We start from the raw sequence: 25,345 nt of genomic DNA on the forward strand, positions 1-25,345 counted from the left end.
AAGAAACAGGGAGGCCTGGAGACTGGCTGTCTGTGAGGGTGCTGGGCGCTACAGCCATGACCTCCACCGCGCTGCAGACTCAGAAAGGAGCGAGTTACCAGAAAGGCCCAAACCACATCCTCAACCACTTCTGCACACCCTTCCCCACATTGCCCCAAAATATGTGGCTCCAGGATCGGCCTCTACACCCACCCGAAGACCCGCAAGGACCTAGGAGGAGGACAGTCATACTCGAGTCCGAGTGACCACCGATGATAGCATAGTTGCTAATGTTAACTCTGTAGGAGGTGTAGCTCAACCCCACAACAAAAAAACCCACAACAGCAAAATATCTCGACTTTTAATTACAAGTAAATGGATGATTCACAGCCCTCCAGCTCCTCAAATTTCCACATTCAAGCAACAAACCTACACAAGTTCACTGTTCCTTGCACGTTCTCGAATCGGGTTAAGCGAGACACAAAAGCAGTGGTGAGACACTGAGAAGAAACAAGAACCCCTTTTTTGAATATGCATTGTTCAGTTTCTGAAAGAGTCTGGCCATCGATCATCGAATAAGCCGCCGTGTTGCTGATGTATGTGGTGGGTGTGAGAGCCAAGAGCCGTAGTTTTAAAATCCAAACATGTTCTCCGCCAAGTGGAGCAAGGGAGGAGGAGGAGGAGGAGGGAGGGAGACATTTCAATTTACGACTTTGAAATCCAGAAAGACCCCGGGGGGGGGGGGAATGACAGGGAAACTAAGAGGGGGGGAGGGAGAGAGAGGGGGGAGAGGGCGAGAGAGAGAGAGAGAGAGCGTTTATCCCCAAGGAGAAGAGTGTCTCGAAGAAAAAGAGAGAGAGCTCAACAGAGAAAAGTAGAGCGAGAGGGGGAACTTTAGAAGGGAGCGTAAGAAGAAGAGAGGGACATGTAAAGAAAGAAAACTAGGGGCAGAAAGAGAGCGAGAGAGAGAGAGAGAGAGAGAGAGAGAGAGAGAGAGAGAGAGAGAGAGAGAGGTTTAAATTAGAGGAGGTGTGGTTGAGAACAGCTGGTAGAACAGAGAGACAGGAGAGGACGGGGAGGAGAAGAAGAGAGAGAGACACAGAGAGAGGGAGAGAGAGAGGGAGACGGAAGAGAAGACAAACAAACTGGGGGTAGGATAACCAAGCGAGAGACGGAGAACTGCTGAAAAAGAGAGAACAAAGGAGACAATCCAAAGAGAGAAAGGAAGACATTTAAATAGGAAGAGTGGGAAGGGCTGAACGGGAGGGAGAGACTAGTTGAGTATAGATAGATCGATAGATCGATCGATAGATACCCGGTGAGTACTGTAGTTGTACCTCCCAGAGTGTCATTTCAAAACCTTCGTTGCAAAGGAGAGCCTCCAACCAGCGCTATCAGGATGCAGCAGACAGCTGCCTAGCCCACTGAGACACACACACACACACACACACACACACACACACACACACACACACACACACCCTCACCCTATCGCACACACTGGCTATGCAGCGTTGGACATGACCGGTGCTCTGGAGCCGTGTTTTGCGGAGCAGGACATGCAGTGACGCTGGGAAGTCGTGTTCATTTGGAGGTAAGTGGACCCTTGTTGTGTTGGTTCTGTGCTTCATGTGTAGAAACGCCGGGGACGTGACGTGTTCTCCATCCGAGTGCCTGACAAGGTCTCGGGCAGTTGGACGAGCTGCGCTGCGTGGGGCTCAAACAGGTGACGCTTTGGTCACGTGACCGCACCTCTGTCCAACAAGCCGAGTCTGACTTTGTGGTTCGTTTCTTCCTCGTTTGTTTGTTGCGGTGCCAACACGGGACTCGCCCCAAAGCTCCGTGCGATGACATTATCAAGGTGAAATATTCACCTTAAATTGTTCTTAACGTCACGATCGGCTCTGTGCATAACGAGTCCACTGACTTCCGGTTTCTACCGCAGTGGTCATTTCAGTTTCCTGTTCGTTGGCGCGTGCTGTTGACAATGGCATATTTTTGGCGATGCCTGCAAGATTTACCATGGATACACGTCAACCACGTGCACACAACTGTCCACACACTTTCACCTGCACCTACCGGCACACGGGGGAAAAGTGTCAAGTTGGACATATGTAGAAACCGGAAGTCAGTGGACTACAGTTATGCACAGGCTGTTTGGGATGTGACAATACTGTAACGTGCATGGATAAGTAGACACGCTGGCCGCTGGCTGGCTGGCGGGTCGGACCCTTTAGTCTAGCGGTTAGCGATGCCTCCTGCGGTGCGGGCGATACGGGTTCGCGTCCCGGCCGCGGCAGTTCCTGCGGTTGCGTTGTCCCCCCAGTTCGCTACAATATGTAGAAACCGGAAGTCAGTGGACTACAGTTATGCACAAGCTGTTCGGCATGTGACAGTACATTCAAATTAGCCCCTTGCTATTGGCCTTTCTAGCTGTTGGTGTAACAGAAGCAAATGTCTTTCCTCTGCTGGGTGACGAAGGGGGTTATGAGTGATTCATGAGCGCGAGTAACTGACGCTCAAAAACATCCAGTCACCGAGCACATACGAGCTTACTAAAAGGGTAAAAGCGGGCGTAGGGTTACGTGTAGATGGTGACTAAGGTTATGGTTGAGTTTAGATGGTGGTTGTGTTTATAGTTGGGGTTCGGGTTAAGAGTGAAGTGGTCATCGTATTGAACAACGTGGAATTTGTCAGAATACGGGTGGGGGAAAATTAATGGCTCTCGTGATCAGGAATCATAATTGACTCTATGCATAACCGCAGTCCACTGACTTCCGGTTTCTACTGCAGTGGTCATACCAGTTTCCTGTTTGTTGGCGCGTGCTATTGACAGTGGCGTATTTTTCGCGATGCAGTCCAGACGGACGTAACTTGATATGTACAACTTGAGACTTTTCACCCGTTTGCTGGTAGGTGCAGGTGAAAGTTTGTCATGTGGTTGACATTCATCCATGGTTAATCTTGCAGACATCGCCAAAAATATGCCCTTGTCAACAGCACACGCCAACAAACAGAAAACTGGTATGACCACAGCAGTAGAAACCGGAAGTCATTGGACTACAGTTATGCACAGCGCTGATTCAGGCCCATGGGCCATCGCCATCCTAGGGGAAAAATGCGTACTGATTGTACACTGGTGGGAAATGTTGGCGTCGCACAGGAAGTGATGCGTTTTACGTAACATCGGTTACACTTACAGTGGTTAGCAGAGGTCTGGTGAATGCTAATGCTAATTTGTCTGGTAATTCAAAATTACATCTTTTGCTAATGCGGTTTATAAAGAACACAAATTATCACAGGAAAAAAATTATTAGCATTGTGCTGGTTTGTGGTGATCTTGTGTCTTATCCTTCGTCATCGCTCGTGTGATTTCTGTAAAAGACTGCAGTTGCTAATTCTGACCAGGGTGGCGCTATTATGGCACGTTATCACATGGACTTTGAAGTTGCAATGTATTGAGAGAAGAAGTGACATTAATGCCAGCGGTTTGTCTTTCTTATGGACATCATCAGACATATCTGCGTTGTTTGGGTAGTTGTTGCGAGTTGTGTGATTTGAAGCATTTTATAATTGTGAGACAAACCCAGTCATCAAAAAAATGGAAAAGAAAAAAAAATGTCTAAATAGTTAATTTATGTTTCTGTGAGGACATTTGGGTGCAGACAGCACCCGGATGTGGGCCACTTCAGGCAATGATGCGACACTGATGGCCTTCTCCTGGCCCTGACAAACTGGATGTGAGCCTGAAGTGGCCCACATGTATAACAGCAAATATGGCCCAAATATGCCAAATCAAATGTGGGCCTTTTTTGGCAAAGATGCGGTGCTCTGAGCAACATGTGGTCTGGATGTGACCCGGAAGTGGCCTGTGTGGTAAATGGTGAGTATGGCCCAAATATCACAAAACAAATATGGCCACCTTTGGCAAATATGTGGCACATGCGGCATTGCTATGGCTTGGTTCTGGCCCAGATCTGGCAAACAGGAGCGGACCACCCAAGAGCCATCATTCCACAGGGTATGTGGGCCGGATGAAAGTGTCGGTGTGGGACGGGTCCGGGCCACAGCAGTTTTGCTGTCTGGGAGATGATAAACTCACAGTCCTTTCTCATCTTACTCAGACCTTTGGTCTTTGTTCTATGTTGCCCTGCATTGTCCCAACCACACCACAGAGTCGATAAGGTCATAGTTTGCATGTATGCAGGGGCGGCACGGTGGCCCAGTGGTCAGCACTGTTGCCTCACAGCAAGAAGGTCCTGGGTTCGAACCCAAGGCCGCCGCAGGTCCTTTCTGTGTGGAGTTTGCGTGTTCTCCTCGTGTCTGCGTGGGTTTCCTCCGGGTGCTCCGGTTTCCCCCCACCATCAAAAAGACATGCATGTTAGGGTTAATACTCCTGCCTGTGCCTCTGAGCAAGGCAAAGGAAAGAAGAACTGGAGTCGGTCTCCAGGCGCTGCAGCTGCCCACTGCTCCTATACAATAGGATGGGGTAAATGCGGAGGATGAATGTCGGTGACAAAATGAATTGGCTTTCTTTTCTTACTTTCGTGTGCAAGCTCGGAGCTGCACCTGAACCAGGTCCTTTGGTCTCAACACGAAGTTGTTTGACTTTTACTTTGAAGGGAAGGTTTTCCTTTCTGACGTACAGCACGACAGGTTTTCATCTGTTCTACCTGGACTGTGACTAAAAGGATACTTGGACACACACACACACACACACACACACAAACACACGCACACACAACGCGTTTACATGCACAGGTAAGTCGAGCTACGGTCCGGACTACTGTCGTCGTCCCAGTACACAAGAACCGGGGGAGAATCGATTTATTGACGGAAGTATGTCCCACCCCGGTACGGTAGGTGGCGATATGCCCCCTTTCAGCGGGTTGCTACCCCCCCCCCCATTTTTTATCTCCCCAATTGTATCTGGCCAATTATCCTGCCCTTTTGAGCCGTCCCGGTCGCTGACCAGAGGAGGCGCTAGTGCAGCGCCCAGGACAAATAACCACATCCGACTTCTCACTCACAGACACGGCCAATTGTGTCCGTAGGGACGCCCGACCAAGCCGGAGGTAACACGGGGATTCGAACCGATGATCCCCGTGTTGGTAGGCAACGGAATAGACCGCTACGCTACCCAGACGCCAGCTGGTGGCTATTGGACCTTCTTCCGGTTGACCTATTGCGTCACATACCAAACAAACGGCACAACATGAAGTTTGTCTCCTCGTCTGTCCGGAAACGCGTGGTTCTCGCTCCAGCACTCACCACGTTGGTACTGTTGATACCACGCTGTTCCACTTCCGGGTGAAAGACCGCCGCGGGAACTATGGATCATGCGGAGAACGCCTAGGCCAGTTGGGGGCCGATTGAAGCGTAGACATGCCAGAGTAAATCCGTCCCCAACCGCGTCATCTAGGTGTGTTAGTCCCACTTCCGGAAATTGGATTAAGTACGACTTCAGTGGGACTGACACGTTTACATGTGTTGTAAAAGTCCAGTTTTAGTCGGGCTAACACAACAAATCCACTTCTTCTAACATCATGTGACGTCACATGATGTTAGAAGAAGTGGATTTATTGTGTCACTTACATGCACAGACACACACCCACACACACCCACACACACACACACACACACACACACACACCCAGTGGGCTCGGCAGGCAGGGAGGCTGGTTTGCCAGGTTTACCAGCAGACAGTCTGGATGGGTTTGGTCGGTGTCAGTCTGAATCCAGATATTTCTTTCAGGCATTTTTGCAGCCAGAGTTTCTGTAGTTTTCCAAAATAAAACAGCAACTCGTGTTTCTGGTACCAACTACAAATGTCTCTGAACGAAGCGGCTCTGCTAAAAAAGATTTTGCAGCATTTACTTACTGTTCTTTTCTTTTTCTTCTTTGTATCTCTCCCCTGCCTTCTCATCTAGGTAGATTCACCTTGATGAGTTTGTTCATGAGTCAAATATAATTCGCTTCACTTCAATTGGTCACTCATCATTTGTCCCCCATTCTCTGTTGCAGTATACTGTTGCAGGGGTGTAACGCAAAATTCAGCAGTCTCTGTGGGCCCCTTTCCTCTTTTGGCTCTCGCGCATCACTTTTTTGAGTTCTAGCATACTGTGTATTATTTACAATCACAGTGCGTTAATCTATTTTAACCTAACTTAACCTAACCTTAAGCTAACTTAACTATCTTGCAGTGTTTGAAAGAAACGTGTAGTATCACTCCAAACTTTGATGCATCTCAGGGTACTGATGCTGGAACCCATGGTGTTTATTCTACAGTAAATGCCCACTGACGGGACTTCTTGTTTGCAAAGTCGTTGATTAGATCTTTAAAGTCCAATTGTTTTGCTAATCGACTGTTCAGTTGAGAGTAGTGCCAGGCTGTTCAGTTGATAGTGCCAGGCTGTTCAGTTGAGAGTAGTGCCAGGCTGTTCAGTTGATAGTGCCAGGCTGTTCAGTTGAGAGTAGTGCCAGGCTGTTCAGTTGAGAGTAGTGCCAGGCTGTTCAGTTGATAGTGCCAGGCTGTTCAGTTGAGAGTAGTGCCAGGCTGTTCAGTTGAGAGTAGTGCCAGGCTGTTCAGTTGAGAGTTGTGTCAGGCTGTTCAGTTGAGAGTTGTGTCAGGCTGTTCAGTTGAGAGTAGTGTCAGGCTGTTCAGTTGAGAGTAGTGCCAGGCTGTTCAGTTGATAGTGCCAGGCTGTTCAGTTGAGAGTAGTGTCAGGCTGTTCAGTTGAGAGTAGTGCCAGGCTGTTCAGTTGATAGTGCCAGGCTGTTCAGTTTAGAGTAGTGCCAGGCTGTTCAGTTGATAATGCCAGGCTGTTCAGTTGAGAGTAGTGCCAGGCTGTTCAGTTGAGAGTAGTGCCAGGCTGTTCAGTTGATAGTGCCCGGCTGTTCAGCCTCTCCTGGGACATCGTTGATCTGATCTTTGCTTGTGCTTGTATCAGCAGTCACTCGCAACAGGACTAGATGAGCTGCATTGAGAGATGCTCGTGAGGGGCGGACTAAACCCTTTTGCAGTTTTTGTAAGGGGTGAGAGGGGCCTCAGAGAGGGGTGAGAGGGGCCTCAGAGAGCCTCCACTAGTTTCTTTAAGTCCCTCAACCGATCTGACACTAATTAGTTAGAAATAAAAATTTGCAAACCAAAACAAACTTTTCATTCCAGACTTCCCGAGCCCCCCCCCCTCTGGGCCTTGGTAGCCCCCCCCCCCCACTACGACGCCCCTGTACGGTTGTAATACACTGTATACTAACGCGTAATATTGTATACTCCTATATGCCACTGTATACTACTGCTCTGTACTGTCTGATGGAGCTTTTCCTCATGACAAGCGTCTCCTCCTACAGACTGTGTGATGCGAGCGTCTCAGATGAAAGATGACTAAATGTGGCGATATCTTTGGTCGTAGCTCCAAAACGTCGCACTGTGGGACAGGTTCAAAGATGGCCGTTATTACGGTCTTGCGACCGAAGATAACCTGGGGCAAAAGTCTGACAGAGTCAGAATTTTAGAATGACCGTCTCACATTGGGACCACTGCTACGACCTACGTCTACTAACCAAGCAATAGAAATGCAGCACGAAATGACGCCCTGATCATCGCCACGCAGGAGCTTTGCTGGCGCTAAACACAAACACACTGTTAGAGTCTGTGACCCAAATGCCCTGGATTCAACACAACGAGCAACAACACGAGCTGCGGCGACTCTTGAAAGGACTCGATTCCTGCTTGGCGTCATGTTGCTCTTCTTCTTTTTCTTCTTTTTCTTCTTCTGTTTCATTGGCGAATTGCAACCAGATGCAGCATTATCGCCACCTGCTGTCCTTAATTTATATCCTTCTCGTCAGTCCAGTATCCTTGAGAAAGGTGGAGATATTGTAGCGAATTCGGGGGACAACGCAACCACAGGAACTGCCGCGGCCGGGACGCGAACCCGTATCGCCCGCACCGCAGGAGACCTCGCTAACCGCTAGACTAAAGGGTCAGACCCGCCAACCAGCGGCCAGCGTGTCTTCTTATCCATGCACGTTACAATATAGTTAAGTACATCATTCCCAGTGTTCCTTGTGAAAATTGAGTTTCGGTCCATGTGTATAATTCATTTTTGTTCCAATATGGTTTGTAGTATGACTCTCTCTCTTGCATATGTTGGACAAGTAAAAAACTATATGTTCTATAGTCTCTGATTGGCGGCAGACATCACAGTTCCCAGTTTGATGTTTCCCGACGAGTTGCAGTGAAGAATTCGGTCTGGTATGACCTAATCTTAACCTGTTAGTGATGTGCTGTTCTCTCCTGCTCTTCCCCCAAGCCCTTTCTACTCCTACTTCCTGCTGGACCCGGAACAGATGTCTTCCTTTTCGATTATTGTCCCATAATTCCCGCCATTGTGCCACGATTTTGTGTCTTATAAGTGATTTTGGTCCTGCTTTGCTCACGGATACTGACAGTCCTACGTGACTTGCTTTCAATCCGTTTTTGGTCATTTGGTCCACTGTTTCATTTCCCCGAATACCCACATGAGCTGGTATCCACATAAACTGAGCATCTAGTCCCAAGCTAGTCGTGTTGCTCTGCCAGCGGCGCGGATTGATGACGCGCGCTGATGCGCCGATGACACGCTGATGACGTCGTAGCCTGCGCTTCAGCAGCGTTATCGTCGTACAGTCCACATACAGCAAACTTGATGTCGTACCCAGGTCTATTAGATCCGTATCGCACCGTGGGGCTTGGAATAAGCTTATAGGGCTGCTAAAATCACACAGCAACTCTCATGAGGCGGTGAGCTTTGGACAGAGGTTGGTTTGCCGGAACAGAACCGGATCAGAGTTTATTTGTGATGAATCCGACAGGACTGAACTGAGATCAGATTACCTGCTCCCTCTTCCTCCTCCCCGTCTTTCATCTTTCTCCCTCTCTTTCCTTCAGCTGTAATACAGGGTTCCTTGGGTTCACAACTACGTCAGCCTCAAGTTAGCCTGCTGTGTGTGTGTGTGTGTGTGTGTGTGTGTGTGTGTGTGTTATAATGGTTAAGTACTTTTCAACACACTGTCACTAGTGTCCATCTTCTTTGCACTCATACACACACACACACGCACACACACACACACGCACACACACAAAGCGGTGAAAGTCATTTTAAAATGCTTTTCACATCAAACTTCCTGTGCACAGCCTCTGTCCTGCCGCCATTCTGTTTTTGCGCAGCGTCTTCCGCAGTTCCAGGGGGCAGTGGGTTTGGCGGGTGATCAGCGGGCTGGGGCGGAAGAGATGTGGTTAAAGGTCACGAACCCGACTCACTGGGTCACTGGCTGCTTGACAGGCTGAATGGCGCTGTCGGTCTCTGCAAGACGGGAGGTGCTGCCGCTTTTAAAGACAGCTTGAGATGTGTTTTGTTTTGTTTTGTTTTGTTTCGTGGCAGAGACAGGAAAGGCAGGGGAGGCTTTGCGGCCTCGCGTTTGCAGCGGCCTCACGCAGTACCGTCCATGCAGTGTCTTTGTCTGTGTCTAAGTTTGTCTGCCGTGCCCTGTGGGCCCAGGGACCACGGCCCTGCCTGGAACTGTGCCTGAAGAGGAAACGGCAAGGGCGGTCTGACAGCCCGGCAGGCTAAGCTAACTGCTAGCCCATGCAGACCGGAAGTTCTGGGCTGGGCGAGCTGGCATTGGATCGGGTGAGGGAGCTTGGTCTGCTGCGTCCTGTGGGCCCAGGGACCACGGCCCCGACCAGAGCTGCACCCGAGGAGGAAACACCGAGGGCGGTCTGACAGCCCGGCAGGCTAAGCTAACTGCTAGCTCATGCAGACCGGAAGTTCTGGGCTGGGAGAGCTGGCATTGGATCGGGTGAGGGAGCCTGGTCTGCTGCGTCCTGTGGGCCCAAGGACCACGGCCCTGACCAGAGCTGCGCCCGAGGAGGAAACACCGAGGGCGGTCTGACAGGACGCGGAAGCGGGGCAGGCTAGGCTAACTGCTAGCCCATGCAGACCGGCGGTCCTGACAGTCATCCTGGCTGGTGGTCGTTCTCTTCTCATGTGTGTTAGTTTGGATATGTGTGTTAGTTTGATATGTGTGTTAGTTTGGATATGTGTGTTAGATTGATATGTGTGTTAGTGTGGATATGTGTGTTAGTTTGGATATGTGTGTTAGTGTGGATATGTGTGTTAGTTTGATATGTGTGTTAGTTTGGATATGTGTGTTAGTTTGATATGTGTGTTAGTTTGATATGTGTGTTAGTTTGATATGTGTGTTAGTTTGGATATGTGTGTTAGTGTGGATATGTGTGTTAGTTTGGATATGTGTGTTAGTGTGGATATGTGTGTTAGTTTGATATGTGTGTTAGTTTGGATATGTGTGTTAGTTTGATATGTGTGTTAGTTTGATATGTGTGTTAGTTTGGATATGTGTGTTAGTTTGGATATATGTGTTAGTTTGGATATGTGTGTTAGTTTGATATGTGTGTTAGTTTGGATATGTGTGTTAGTTTGGATATGTGTGTTAGTTTGATATGTGTGTTAGTTTGATATGTGTGTTAGTTTGGATATGTGTGTTAGTGTGGATATGTGTGTTAGTTTGGATATGTGTGTTAGTGTGGATATGTGTGTTAGTGTGGATATGTATGTTAGTTTGATATGTGTGTTAGTTTGGATATGTGTGTTAGTTTGATATGTGTGTTAGTTTGGATATGTGTGTTAGTTTGATATGTGTGTTAGTTTGATATGTGTGTTAGTTTGGATATGTGTGTTAGTGTGGATATGTGTGTTAGTTTGGATATGTGTGTTAGTTTGATATGTGTGTTAGTTTGGATATGTGTGTTAGTTTGGATATTGTGTTAGTTTGGATATGTGTGTTAGTTTGATATGTGTGTTAGTTTGGATATGTGTGTTAGTTTGATATGTGTGTTAGTTTGGGTATGTGTGTTAGTGTGGATATGTGTGTTAGTTTGATATGTGTGTTAGTGTGGGTATGTGTGTTAGTTTGGATATGTGTGTTAGTTTATATGTGTGTTAGTTTGATATGTGTGTTAGTTTGGATATGTGTGTTAGTGTGGATATGTGTGTTAGTTTGGATATGTGTGTTAGTTTGATATGTGTGTTAGTTTGGATATGTGTGTTAGTTTGATATGTGTGTTAGTTTGGGTATGTGTGTTAGTGTGGATATGTGTGTTAGTTTGGTATGTGTGTTAGTGTGGGTATGTGTGTTAGTGTGGATATGTGTGTTAGTGTGGATATGTGTGTTAGTTTGGATATGTGTGTTAGTGTGGATATGTGTGTTAGTGTGGATATGTGTGTTAGTTTGGATATGTGTTTTAGTGTGGATATGTGTGTTAGTTTGATATGTGTGTTAGTTTGGATATGTGTGTTAGTTCGGGTATGTGTGTTAGTGTGGGTATGTGTGTTAGTGTGGATATGTGTGTTAGTGTGGGTATGTGTGTTAGTGTGGATATGTGTGTTAGTTTGGATATGTGTGTTAGTGTGGATATGTGTGTTAGTTTGATATGTGTGTTAGTTTGGATATGTGTGTTAGTTTGGATATGTGTGTTAGTTTGGATATGTGTGTTAGTGTGGATATGTGTGTTAGTTTGGGTATGTGTGTTAGTTTGGATATGTGTGTTAGTGTGGATATGTGTGTTAGTTTGATATGTGTGTTAGTGTGGGTATGTGTGTTAGTGTGGATATGTGTGTTAGTTTGGATATGTGTGTTAGTGTGGATATGTGTGTTAGTTTGGATATGTGTGTTAGTGTGGATATGTGTGTTAGTTTGATATGTGTGTTAGTTTGGATATGTGTGTTAGTGTGGGTATGTGTGTTAGTGTGGGTATGTGTGTTAGTGTGGATATGTGTGTTAGTGTGGATATGTGTGTTAGTGTGGGTATGTGTGTTAGTGTGGATATGTGTGTTAGTTTGGATATGTGTGTTAGTTTGGATATGTGTGTTAGTTTGATATGTGTGTTAGTTTGGATATGTGTGTTAGTTTGGATATGTGTGTTAGTTTGGATATGTTTGTTAGTGTGGATATGTGTGTTAGTTTGGATATGTGTGTTAGTTTGATATGTGTGTTAGTTTGGGTATGTGTGTTAGTTTGGGTATGTGTGTTAGTTTGATATGTGTGTTAGTTTGGATATGTGTGTTAGTGTGGATATGTGTGTTAGTTTGATATGTGTGTTAGTGTGGATATGTGTGTTAGTTTGGGTATGTGTGTTAGTGTGGATATGTGTGTTAGTTTGATATGTGTGTTAGTGTGGGTATGTGTGTTAGTTTGGATATGTGTGTTAGTTTGATATGTGTGTTAGTTTGATATGTGTGTTAGTTTGGATATGTGTGTTAGTGTGGATATGTGTGTTAGTTTGGATATGTGTGTTAGTTTGATATGTGTGTTAGTGTGGATATGTGTGTTAGTTTGGATATTGTGTTAGTTTGGATATGTGTGTTAGTTTGATATGTGTGTTAGTTTGGATATGTGTGTTAGTTTGATATGTGTGTTAGTTTGGGTATGTGTGTTAGTGTGGATATGTGTGTTAGTTTGGTATGTGTGTTAGTGTGGGTATGTGTGTTAGTGTGGATATGTGTGTTAGTGTGGATATGTGTGTTAGTTTGGATATGTGTGTTAGTGTGGATATGTGTGTTAGTGTGGATATGTGTGTTAGTTTGGATATGTGTGTTAGTGTGGATATGTGTGTTAGTTTGATATGTGTGTTAGTTTGGATATGTGTGTTAGTTCGGGTATGTGTGTTAGTGTGGGTATGTGTGTTAGTGTGGATATGTGTGTTAGTGTGGGTATGTGTGTTAGTGTGGATATGTGTGTTAGTTTGGATATGTGTGTTAGTGTGGATATGTGTGTTAGTTTGATATGTGTGTTAGTTTGGATATGTGTGTTAGTTTGGATATGTGTGTTAGTTTGGATATGTGTGTTAGTGTGGATATGTGTGTTAGTTTGGGTATGTGTGTTAGTTTGGATATGTGTGTTAGTGTGGATATGTGTGTTAGTTTGATATGTGTGTTAGTGTGGGTATGTGTGTTAGTGTGGATATGTGTGTTAGTTTGGATATGTGTGTTAGTGTGGATATGTGTGTTAGTTTGGATATGTGTGTTAGTGTGGATATGTGTGTTAGTTTGATATGTGTGTTAGTTTGGATATGTGTGTTAGTGTGGGTATGTGTGTTAGTGTGGGTATGTGTGTTAGTGTGGATATGTGTGTTAGTGTGGATATGTGTGTTAGTGTGGGTATGTGTGTTAGTGTGGATATGTGTGTTAGTTTGGATATGTGTGTTAGTTTGGATATGTGTGTTAGTTTGATATGTGTGTTAGTTTGGATATGTGTGTTAGTTTGGATATGTGTGTTAGTTTGGATATGTTTGTTAGTGTGGATATGTGTGTTAGTTTGGATATGTGTGTTAGTTTGATATGTGTGTTAGTTTGGGTATGTGTGTTAGTTTGGGTATGTGTGTTAGTTTGATATGTGTGCTAGTTTGGATATGTGTGTTAGTGTGGATATGTGTGTTAGTTTGATATGTGTGTTAGTGTGGATATGTGTGTTAGTTTGGGTATGTGTGTTAGTGTGGATATGTGTGTTAGTTTGATATGTGTGTTAGTTTGGGTATGTGTGTTAGTTTGATATGTGTGTTAGTGTGGATATGTGTGTTAGTTTGATATGTGTGTTAGTGTGGATATGTGTGTTAGTTTGGGTATGTGTGTTAGTTTGGATATGTGTGTTTTTTGATATGTGTGTTAGTTTGGGTATGTGTGTTAGTTTGGATATGTGTGTTAGTTTGATATGTGTGTTAGTTTGGATATGTGTGTTAGTGTGGATATGTGTGTTAGTTTGATATGTGTGTTAGTGTGGATATGTGTGTTAGTTTGGGTATGTGTGTTAGTGTGGATATGTGTGTTAGTTTGATATGTGTGTTAGTTTGGGTATGTGTGTTAGTTTGATATGTGTGTTAGTGTGGATATGTGTGTTAGTTTGATATGTGTGTTAGTTTGGATATGTATGTTAGTGTGGATATGTGTGTTAGTGTGGATATGTGTGTTAGTTTGGGTATGTGTGTTAGTTTGGGTATGTGTGTTAGTTTGGATATGTGTGTTTTTTTGATATGTGTGTTAGTTTGGATATGTGTGTTAGTTTGGGTATGTGTGTTAGTTTGGATATGTGTGTTAGTTTGATATGTGTGTTAGTTTGGATATGTGTGTTAGTGTGGATATGTGTGTTAGTTTGATATGTGTGTTAGTTTATATGTGTGTTAGTTTGGGTATGTGTGTTAGTTTGGATATGTGTGTTAGTTTATATGTGTGTTAGTTTGGGTATGTGTGTTAGTTTGGGTATATGTGTTAGTTTGATATGTGTGTTAGTTTGGATATGTGTGTTAGTTTGGGTATGTGTGTTAGTTTGGATATGTGTGTTCTTGTAGTTTTGGATGTGTTTTTGTCGTTGTGTTGCACTGCTGTGGGCTGGGGGAACCATGTTTCGTTCCTGAAATGAAATGACAAAGTGTTTCCGGTTCTGGTTCTGGTTCTGGTTCTGTGGTAATGACTCGGCCTTATGCGGTACGCGCTCTACCAGGTGCGCCACCGGGGCGCCCCCTGCTGGAGGTTCCTGGGTTGGTGGGCTTAGGTTAGTGGGGGTGATGTGGGAGGGGTCCGGGACACGATGGTGTGAACTGGTATGATAGACAATAGGAATGAGAACATGGGTGGGTGTGAGGGTGGTGTGGTGAAGTGTGTTGAGCTGTGGTGCAGCGTCTCCTGTGGTGCTTCTCAGGACTCGCAGGATGTTAAAGCAGTGGCATGACGTGGAGGTTCATAACGCATGTTAAGAGCCTCCGGCGGGCTGTGCTTGTCATGGAGACGGTGGTGGTGTGTGCGTGTGTTGTGCGCGCAACAAGTCCCAAGCTGAGTTTAAATCTAAATGTTTTGGAATGTGATTTTAAAGACATTTCTGTTTTTTAATTTCACTGGGGAGAGAGGGGGGGGGGAGAGGGAGAGAGGGGGGGGGCAGGAGTGGGATAGCGGAAGAGCAAAAGCAAACCAGAACTGGAGAAAGATAAAGTGATGAGGACAGAAAGATGGAGAGAGAGGAGAGAGAGGTAGAGAAGGAGAGAGAGAGGGAGAGAAGGAGAGAGAGAGGGAGGGAGAGGAGGAAAGAGAGAGGGAGAGAGAGAGAAAAGGAGAGAGGGAAAGAGGGAGAGAAGGAGGGAGAGAGAGAAGTAGAGAGAGAGAGAAAAGGAGAGAGGGAAAGAGGGAGAGAGAGAGAAGGAGAGAGGGAGGGAGAGAGAGAAGGAGAGAAGGGAGACGGAGAGAGAGAGGGAGAGAGAGAAGGAGAGAGGGAGAGAGAAGGAGAGAGAGAGAGGGAGAGAGAAGGGCAGGGAGAAAAGGAGGGAGAGAGAAGGAGAGAGAGAGAGGGAGAGAGAAGGAGAGAGGGAGAGAAGGAGGGAGAGAGAGAGAAGGAGAGAGGGAGAGAGAGAAAAGGAGAGAGAGAGGGAGGGAGAGGGGGGGAGAGGGAGAGAGAGAGAAGGAGAGAAAGGGAGAGAGAAGGAGAGAAAGGGAGAGAGAAGGAGAGAGAGAGGGAGAGAAGGAGAGAGAAGGAGAGAGAGAAGGAGAGAGGGAGAGAGAGAAGGAGGGAGAGAGAGGGAGAAGGAGAGAGAGAAGGAGAGAGGGAGAGAAGGAGAGGGAGAGGGAGAGAGAAGGGGAGAGAGAAGGAGAGAGGGAGGGAGAGAGAAGGAGAGAGAGGAGAGAAGGAGAGAGAGAGGGAGAAGGAGAGAGAGAAGGAGAGAGGGAGGGAGAGAGAAGGAGAGAGAGAAGGAGAGAGGGAGAGAGAGAGGGAGAGAGAAGGAGAGAGAGAGGGGGTGGAGGAAAGCGAGAATAACAGAAAGATACGATATTCGCTAGATACGAGTTCCACTAAAAAGTGCAGGGGACTCGCGTGTGATGTGTGTGTGTGTGCGTGTGATGTGTGTGCGTGTGATGTGTGTGTGTGTGATGTGTGTGCGTGTGATGTGTGTGCGTGTGATGTGTGTGCGTGTGATGTGTGTGCGTGTGATGTGTGTGTGAATTAAAGCGCTTTGAGTGGCTGTCGTAGCTAGAAAAGCGCTATAAATGCAACTTGATCGACTGATTGGTTGGAAGAGAAGAAGAGTGTGCAGATGAGCGAAGGGGGAGGAGAGTAGGAAAGACGGACCAGAGGTGGCGTATCAGTAGAGGCCAAGGTCACAAATCAGAGTTCAATGGTCAAAGTCACCTGACCCTGTTCACACCACAGACCTCCCTGCGTCGCACAATCAGCACGACCCTGCTGCTCCTCCTCCTCCTCTTCCTCCTCCTCCTCCTCCTGGATGGACAGAAACTATAGATGTGAGTTATGACGCCACCTCTGGGCTCACACTTTGGCGCGCGCTCACGGAAAGTCTAGCAAACTGCAATTCATCAGACTGGAAACCAGGCCTGCGTGTGTGTGTGTGTGTGTGTGTGTGTGTGTGTGTGTGTGTGTGTGTGTGTGTTTGCATGTGCAGTATGTGTCCGTGTTGCTTGTGTGCGTGACTGTGTGTATCTGCAAGTGTCTGAACGTTGTGTGTGTGTGAGGAGTATCCGCCTTGGTGTATACAGTGTGGGTTTTGTGTGTATGTGTGAGAGAGATTTACAGTTTTAGTTACTTATAGTGTCTCTCTTTCCACTTTTATAATCCTTAACCCACTTAAACACACACGCACGCACGCACAGACACACACACACGCACACACCCCCGCTCGTCCTGTGGTGCCCCTGCTGTGCGAGCTGTTGAAACCAGACTCCCAGGTTCTCCATGAAGAACGGATCATGGGGTTTTCCATTGGCCCTTCTGGCCACGCCGAGTCACACCACGCCGCCGCTTCCACTTCCAGGACCAGTTTAAACGTCTAGTTCGCACGTGAGGTGGACCATCTCGGAGTCTGGTCTAAAGAGCCCCAGAATCGCCTCCAAGCGGCTTGCGGTGACGTCATATATGGGCTTCGCCCGTATGGTGACTCTTCTAGATCCATTTCGTTATCCCGTCTCCGTTTTTCAAGCCATAAGCGATAGATACCAAGTGAAGCAGCAATGAACATGAACAAGGGAGTAACGTTTAACGTCCATGCATCCATTATCCGAACCGCTTGTCCTGCTCTCAGGGATGCTTGGAGCCTATCCCAGCAGTCACTGCCCGGCGGGAAGACACCTTGGACAGGCGGCCGCCACCTCACACTCACTCGGAGCCTATCCCAGCAGTCATTGCCCAACGGGAAGACACCCTGGACAGGCAGCCGCCACCTCACACTCACTCGGAGCCTATCCCAGCAGTCATTGCGCGGCGGGAAGACACCCTGGACAGGCGGCCGCCACCTCACACTCACTCGGAGCCTATCCCAGCAGTCACTGCCCGGCGGGAAGACGTCCTGGACAGACGGCCGCCACCTCACACTCACTCGGAGCCTATCCCAGTAGTCATTGCCCGGCGGGAAGACACCCTGGACAGGCGGCCGCCACCTCACACTCACTCGGAGCCTATCCCAGCAGTCACTGCCCGGCGGGAAGACACCCTGGACAGGCGGCCGCCACCTCACACTCACTCGGAGCCTATCCCAGCAGTCATTGCCCGGCGGGAAGACACCCTGGACAGGGGGCCGCCACCTCACACTCACTCGGAGCCTATCCCAGCAGTCATTGCCCAACGGGAAGACACCCTGGACAGGCGGCCGCCACCTCACACTCACTCGGAGCCTATCCCAGCAGTCATTGCCCAACGGGAAGACACCCTGGACAGGCGGCCGCCACCTCACACGAACGAACGAACGAACGAACGAACGAACGAACTACCTGACCTACATCTTTGGACTGTGGGAGGAAAGCGGAGCACCCGAAGGAAACCCACACAGAGAACATGCAAACCCGGGACCCGGGATGACCCCCAAGGTTGGACTACCCCGGGGGATCAAACCCCAAACCTTCTTGCTGGGAGGTGACCGCACTAACCACTGCGCCACAGTGCCGCTAACGCTCAACGTGATATTTCTTGTTTCTTTGTGTTATCCAAAGGAGTTGGATCAAGTTCAACTGGACTTGGTATATATCCGCGAAGACGTTTCGCCTCTCATCCAAGAGGCTTCCTCAGTTCGTGCCTTTCTGACGAGACCAAGCTAGTCTGACTGGCTGGTGACTGGCTGGTACTTCTTTGTGTTGCGTTACAGTGATGCCCCCTCTGGTATAACCTGGGCATTGCTGGTTGGTTGGAGTTGGCTGTCTTTGCTACAGTCGTTCCCTTTCCGTGACGATAGAGGCGAAGACGGTACGTTAAAGTAGGAGCTCCGCTTCTGTTTTGTGATATAATATGTCATGATGTCGTGCAAGTTTTATCTAACTGTAACGTGCCTTATGGATGTGCATAGACATTCATAAGGCACGTCACAGAGTGGAGATCAGGCAGTTGTGAATGTGTTTTATTGAATATATTGATGCTGGTTGAACGCGTTCTGAAATGCTAGCTAATGTAAACTACTAATAAGACACGTTAGCCCCTAGCTAACGGTTCTGACCCTTTAGCCGAGCGGTTAGTGATGTCGCCTTGTGGTGCAGTACACCCCGTATCGAATCCCGCACCGGGCAAGAAAATAACCGGTTACATAATATGTTGATGCTGGTTGAACGCGTTCTGAAATGCTAGCTAATGTTAGTGCTAGCTGATGGGGTGCGAATGGCCGTCGCGACCATTCTAACCAACCCTCATCTTCACGTGCAGGAGCGGGAGTGCTGTTCACGTTGTACCTCGAACTTGACCAGCTGTTGTTTTGATTCATTGCCAGGTATTGCGTATTTTCTGCTATACTTGAAGTTTATTTTATTAACTAAACTTAAGTAAACTTCAAGTTCAAGTAAACTTCAAGTATATGTACTAGTAGTGTAAACTCCTAATAAGACACGTTAGCCCCTAGCTAACGGGTCTGACCCTTTAGCCGAGCGGTTAGTGACGTCGCCTTGTGGTGCAGTACACCCCGTATCGAATCCCACACCGAGCAAGAAAATAACCGGTTACAGTATATATTGTAGCGAATTCGGGGGACAACGCAACCACATGAACTGCCGTGGCCGGGAAGCGAACCCGTATCGCCCGCACCGCAGGAGGGATCGCTAACCGCTCGACTAAGGGGTCAGACCCGCCAGCCAGCCAGCGGCCAGCGTGTCTTCTTATCCATGCACGTTACAATATATACACTACCATTCAAAAGTTTGGGATCACCCAAACAATTTTGTGTTTTCCATGAAAAGTCACAATTATTCACCACCATATGTTGTGAAATGAATAGAAAATAGAGTCAAGACATTGACAAGGTTAGAAATAATGATTTGTATTTGAAATAAGATTTTTTTATATCAAACTTTGCTTTCGTCAAAGAATCCTCCATTTGCAGCAATTACAGCATTGCAGACCTTTGGCATTCTAGCTGTTAAATTGTTGAGGTAATCTGGAGAAATTGCACCCCACGCTTCCAGAAGCAGCTCCCACAAGTTGGATTGGTTGGATGGGAACTTCTTTGAGCAGATTGAGTTTCTGGAGCATCACATTTGTGGGGTCAATTAAACGCTCAAAATGGCCAGAAAAAGAGAACTTTCATCTGAAACTCGACAGTCTATTCTTGTTCTTAGAAATGAAGGCTATTCCATGCGAGAAATTGCTAAGAAATTGAAGATTTCCTACACCGGTGTGTACTACTCCCTTCAGAGGACAGCACAAACGGGCTCTAACCAGAGTAGAAAAAGAAGTGGGAGGCCGCGTTGCACAACTGAGCAAGAAGATAAGTACATTAGAGTCTCTAGTTTGAGAAACAGACGCCTCACAGGTCCCCAACTGGCATTTTCATTAAATAGTACCCGCAAAACACCAGTGTCAACATCTACAGTGAAGAGGCGGCTGCGGGATTCTGGGCTTCAGGGCAGAGTGGCAAAGAAAAAGCCATATCTGAGACTGACCAATAAAAGAAAAAGATTAAGATGGGCAAAAGAACACAGACATTGGACAGAGGAAGACTGGAAAAAAGTGTTGTGGACGGATGAATCCAAGTTTGAGGTGTTTGGATCACAAAGAAGAACGTTTGTGAGACGCAGAACAAATGAAAAGATGCTGGAAGAATGCCTGACGCCATCTGTTAAGCATGGTGGAGGTAATGTGATGGTCTGGGGTTGCTTTGGTGCTGGTAAGGTGGGAGATTTGTACAGGGTAAAAGGGATTCTGAATAAGGAAGGCTATCACTCCATTTTGCAACGCCATGCCATACCCAGTGGACAGCGCTTGATTGGAGCCAATTTCATCCTACAACAGGACAATGACCCTAAACACACCTCCAAATTGTGCAAGAACTATTTAGAGCAGAAGCAGGCAGCTGGTATTCTATCGGTAATGGAGTGGCCAGCGCAGTCACCAGATCTGAACCCCATTGAGCTGTTGTGGGAGCAGCTTGACCGTATGGTACGCAAGAAGTGCCAGTCCAACCAATCCAACTTGTGGGAGCTGCTTCTGGAAGCGTGGGGTGCAATTTCTCCAGATTACCTCAACAAATTAACAGCTAGAATGCCAAAGGTCTGCAATGCTGTAATTGCTGCAAATGGAGGATTCTTTGACGAAAGCAAAGTTTGATGTAAAAAAAACCTTATTTCAAATACAAATCATTATTTCTAACCTTGTCAATGTCTTGACTCTATTTTCTATTCATTTCACAACATATGGTGGTGAATAAGTGTGACTTTTCATGGAAAACACAAAATTGTTTGGGTGATCCCAAACTTTTGAACGGTAGTGTATATATATATTTATACTTTATTGCAGTGTTTTTCAACCGGGGGTCCGCGGACCCCTAGTGGTCCGTGGTGTAATTGCAAGGGGTCCGTGAAAATAAAATATCTTTAAAAAAAAGATCCTATGACATTTATAGAAATAGGATTATTTTACTCAAATGTGACTGAGACCTTTATCTACCTAAACTATAAAGGGTAACAGGACTTTTTTCTCTAATTACATCTGTTTCACAAGTGTAATTTATTGTATTTTAATAAGAGATCTCGCTCCCGTTTGCATTGTTAAAAGTTACCGCATAAAAATTCTGTTGTTACATATATCTGAAAGTTACTGAATACATATTCTGTGTTGTTACATATATCTGAAAGTTACTGAATACATATTCTGTTTTGTTACATATATCTGAAAGTTACTGAATACATATTCTGTTTTGTTACATATATCTGAAAGTTACTGCATAAGAATTTTGTTTTGTTAACTATATCTAAGTTACAACTGAAAGCTCTTATTTTTGCCCCAAAGAGTGAATAAATGCTATAATGCAATTTAAAATGCAGTTTCTACTGTTTCTATCAAATTGCAACCCCCCTCCCCCAAGATCAGGTGGAGGGGTCCTCAGGGTAGATCAAAAACACGCAGGGGGTCCAGGACCCCAAAAAGGTTGAGAACCACTGACCTAGATCAGTGTTTCTCAACCCAGTCCTCAAGGACCCCCTATCCTGCAGATTTTCATTGTAACCCTGCATAGGTAGCCCTGCTTGTACTTACTCAACCAATCATCTCACAGCACTTAATTATGCAAGGTGTGCAAACTCTGACATTCACTGCTGAATAACTACAAACAGGTACCTATTCAGGGTTGCAAAGAAAATCTGCAGGATAGGGGGTCCTTGAGGACTGGGTTGAGAAACACTGACCTAGACAATGCGGTACGCTTCAGTTGGCCCCGAACTGGTCGAGGCGTTCTGCGCATGATCCGTAGTTCCCGCACGGCGGTCTTTCACCCGGAAGTCGAACAGCACGGCGTCACCGTGGCATCTCACATTTTACCAAAAGTAAAGCGTGGAGTGCGTGTGAAAGGCGCTGCGCTGTAAAGCTGTCCGTGTTTTCACCGCTCCACACGGACCCCGCTCGCTAACTTGTTTGTCGCTTGTTTAGTATGTGACGCAATCAGTGGAGTAAGTTTCACTTGAGCATTGGGGGGGAGGCACATTTAGCGGGGGGTCAGGGGGTCCCCCCCCCCTGGAAATTTTGAGCATCACACATTTAATTTCCTGCATTCTGGTGAATTTGTATGCACCAATTTGCCCTTTTTCTACATCAATTTATTGGGGCAATGTCTTATTTATGTAAAAGAACAACAACTTTCAGATAGGCTAGCCTGTCAGATGCCTTCTGTTACTTTCCTCTTGCTCATGTCGACTCTGTGAATGAAAGTAGTAGATGCATTTGAACTATACTATACCCTTGGCACACATTGGTTTGTAGATGTACCTATTATGTTATCTCATGTGCCCGAAATCATCAGTTCAAGTTCATCTAAGCTAACTTACTGTTAGCAAGCGCTAGCTAGCTAGCTAGCTAGTTCGTGAGGGGGTCTGAACTGATAACCCCAAACACAAGTTATAAACTAGATAAGGCTATAATTCATCCGGAGATACGTAAGAAAATCTAACTCAGAAAGCCCAAAGGTAAGAGAGGGTGGTGTACTGGGCTAGACAAGCTAGCTGGCTAGCTACGTTACTTACACTTGCTTACACCATCATTCATGCTCTGGTTGTCAGGGGCAACTGCAAGACAGCAACGAAGTCGGCAGTCCCAGTGGCAAGGTTAACATGGTATGGTCCAAGCATAGGGGTGTAGGAAATCGTTGGAAAACAAGTAGGAAAGACATTTTAAGTAGTTCGACTGTCTGTGTTGTTATTTTACCTTTTCTGGCGAGGGAGTTAACATTATCATTCATGATATATTTTTTTGGGGGGGGGACAAATTCACCTCTTCTAAATATTGAGGGGGACATGTCCCCCCTGACCCCCCCATAAGTTACGCCTGTAAACGCAATAGGTCAACCGGAAGAAGGTCCAGTAGCAATCAGCTGGGTCGTCTGGGTAGCGTAGCGGTCTATTCCGTTGCCTACCAACACGAGGATCGCCTGTTCGAATCCCCGTGTTACCTCCGGCTTGGTCAGATGTCCCTACAGACACAGTCGGCCATGTCTGCGGGTGGGAAGCCGGATGTGGGTATGTGTCCTGGTCGCTGCACTAGCGCCTCCTCTGGTCAGTCGGGGCGCCTGTTCAGTGGGGAGGGGGAACTGGGGGGAATAGCGTGACCCTCCCATGTGCTACGTCCCCCTGGGGACTGCTAGTGTTAGGCTAGCTTTCATATTGTTTAGTGCTGCAGTGAAAAACGTGTTAATGTAAAGGAGTATGAATGAGTACTACATTCCAATAATTTGAGATTTGTGTTTTTTGATTTTAGTTTCACAACTTCGGACGTTATTAAACCTGTGGACAACACTAAGCGTCTCCAGAGTATTAATGTAAGGAAGGTGCTGACGCCTGCTGCCAGTGCCCTTGCTCAGTAGCGAGAAGAGGGAAAGACGGTACAACCTCAGTAGCTACATAAAACATGAGCTATGTTTTCTTACCGTTGTTTTGTTACTTTGAGTGAAAGTCGTTCGCCTACATTTATTATATACCATGAAAACCGCGACGGTTAAACAGCCGAAGTCTTTTAATAAGAGCCCCTTCTCCCATTAGGTGAACGAAAGGGTGGTTTGTTGCCAAGTCGGAGCACCGGAGAAGGGGAGATACACCTGCCGGAGATCTGCTCTCTACTGAGTGCACTCTTCTGGTTGTCTTGATGCAGGCTCAATGATCCAGGTAAGAAAATCACTGAAAGTTGAATCAGTTCATCTGGACACAGTTTATTGAGAGAAACGTTTCATCACTCAAGAGGCCTCTTCAGGCTCAACTGACTGCAGGTGTCCCCACCCTTATAAACAATACAGTGGTCTAATGACCAAAACCAATGATCAGTCCATCCATCCATTATCCAAACCGCTTATCCTGCTCTCAGAGTCGCGGGGATGCTGGGGCCTCTCCCAATGATCAGTTTCATATGCAAATTGCCGTGGCCATTAACTAGAGTTACAATGAAAATAATAACTGTTTAGTACACTACCACCCAGCTGAAAACGTCCCCACCAGCACAGCGGCCGGGGAAGGGGAGAAATCCCACATTAAACAGGTCCTGGTTAAGTGTGGTTATGCTAACTGAGTGTTTGTCAAGGCCAGGAAGACGCCCAAACAGTGCACCAGCCGATGGAAGAGGGGAGAAGGACAACAGCTGTCTAAGCATAAACCAGTGGTGATTCTGTATGTTGTGGGAGTGTCGGAACACCTGAGATGCATATTTTCCAAATGCCGAGTCTCAGTTACTTTCAAACCCAAAACACACTGCGCCAGAAATCGGTCCACTCCAAGGATCGGGTCCCCCGGCACAAACAGAGCAGTGTAGTGTAGCTGTTAAGTGCCGGGAGGATTGCCGTGAATTGTACACCGGGGAAACTAAACAGACAATGGCCAAGAGGATGGCACAACATAGAAGTGTTAACACGTCAGACCAGGACTCCAAGGGCTACACCATCTACAGTCTGCGCCATCTATACAGTCTGCACCATCTACAGGCCAGTGGCCACTCTTTCACGGATGAGGATGCGCACATCCTTCATAGGGAGGAACGCTGGTTGGAATGGGGGGGGGGGGGTCAAAGAGGCCATCTATGTGAAGAGGGAACGACCATCCCCGAACAGAGGGGGGGACCTAAGTACATCTGTCACCATCTTACAATTCTGTGATTACAACTATTACCCAATCCTCTGTGAACAGTACACATGGTTATTGAAACTCTAGTCAATGGTCACGCCAATTTGCATATGAAACCGATCGTTAGTTTCGGTCGCTATGTAACTATTGTTTATAAGGGTGAGGATACCTGCAGTCAGTTGAGACTGAAGAGGTCACTTAGATGATGATGAAACGTTTCTCTCAATAAACGTTGTGTCCAGATGAACTGACTCACCTTTCTGTGACGGTCTTCTACTTGTGTTTGTGCCTTATATGGTGTGTGTGTGTGCAATCTGGTTGCTGAGTGACATAAAGGAAGATCTGATGGTGATGCTGCCATAGCTGCAGTGGTGTGCATTGTGGTTGTTGAAGATCAGCTGTAGCTAGCTACCACCCTCCGTTGCACAGTGCATTAGTAAACAACACTGTAGAGGGCGTTGCTTTTAAACGTCATCAGCTGAAGACAAGTGCGACATCAGTGAAAGACCCACCTTTGAGCGGGTAGACCTGTTACAATGGAAATGCAAATCCCAGCCACGCTGGTTTGATGCGCCATGTCAAACCGAGTCAAGCCAAGCCAGCACGTGTATATGGAAAAGGCCTAGGAGAGGTTGTAAACTACTATGAACTTCATTCCTGCTTCACAATAAAAACTTAATAACTGTGTAGGACAATGATTCTAACTGTTTTCATAAAGATTCGTGGCCACACTCATCTGATGAAAA

At 46.6% G+C, this 25,345-nt stretch overlaps 1 protein-coding gene across 1 annotated transcript in view; it reads left to right on the top strand.

Moving 5' to 3' along the window:
• Positions 1-1,801: 1,801 nt before the first annotated feature.
• The window catches only part of ripor3 (RIPOR family member 3), a 144,778-nt gene continuing 121,234 nt past the window's right edge, over positions 1,802-25,345 (top strand). Inside the window, exons 1-2 of the mRNA XM_056301896.1 lie at positions 1,802-1,840; positions 23,532-23,654. The gene's annotated coding sequence lies outside the window, so the exon portion shown is untranslated. The remainder of the gene's footprint in view (positions 1,841-23,531; positions 23,655-25,345) is intronic.

Source organism: Lampris incognitus, chromosome 2, assembly GCF_029633865.1.
Source record: "Lampris incognitus isolate fLamInc1 chromosome 2, fLamInc1.hap2, whole genome shotgun sequence".
Classification (NCBI taxonomy): Eukaryota; Metazoa; Chordata; class Actinopteri; order Lampriformes; family Lampridae; genus Lampris; species Lampris incognitus.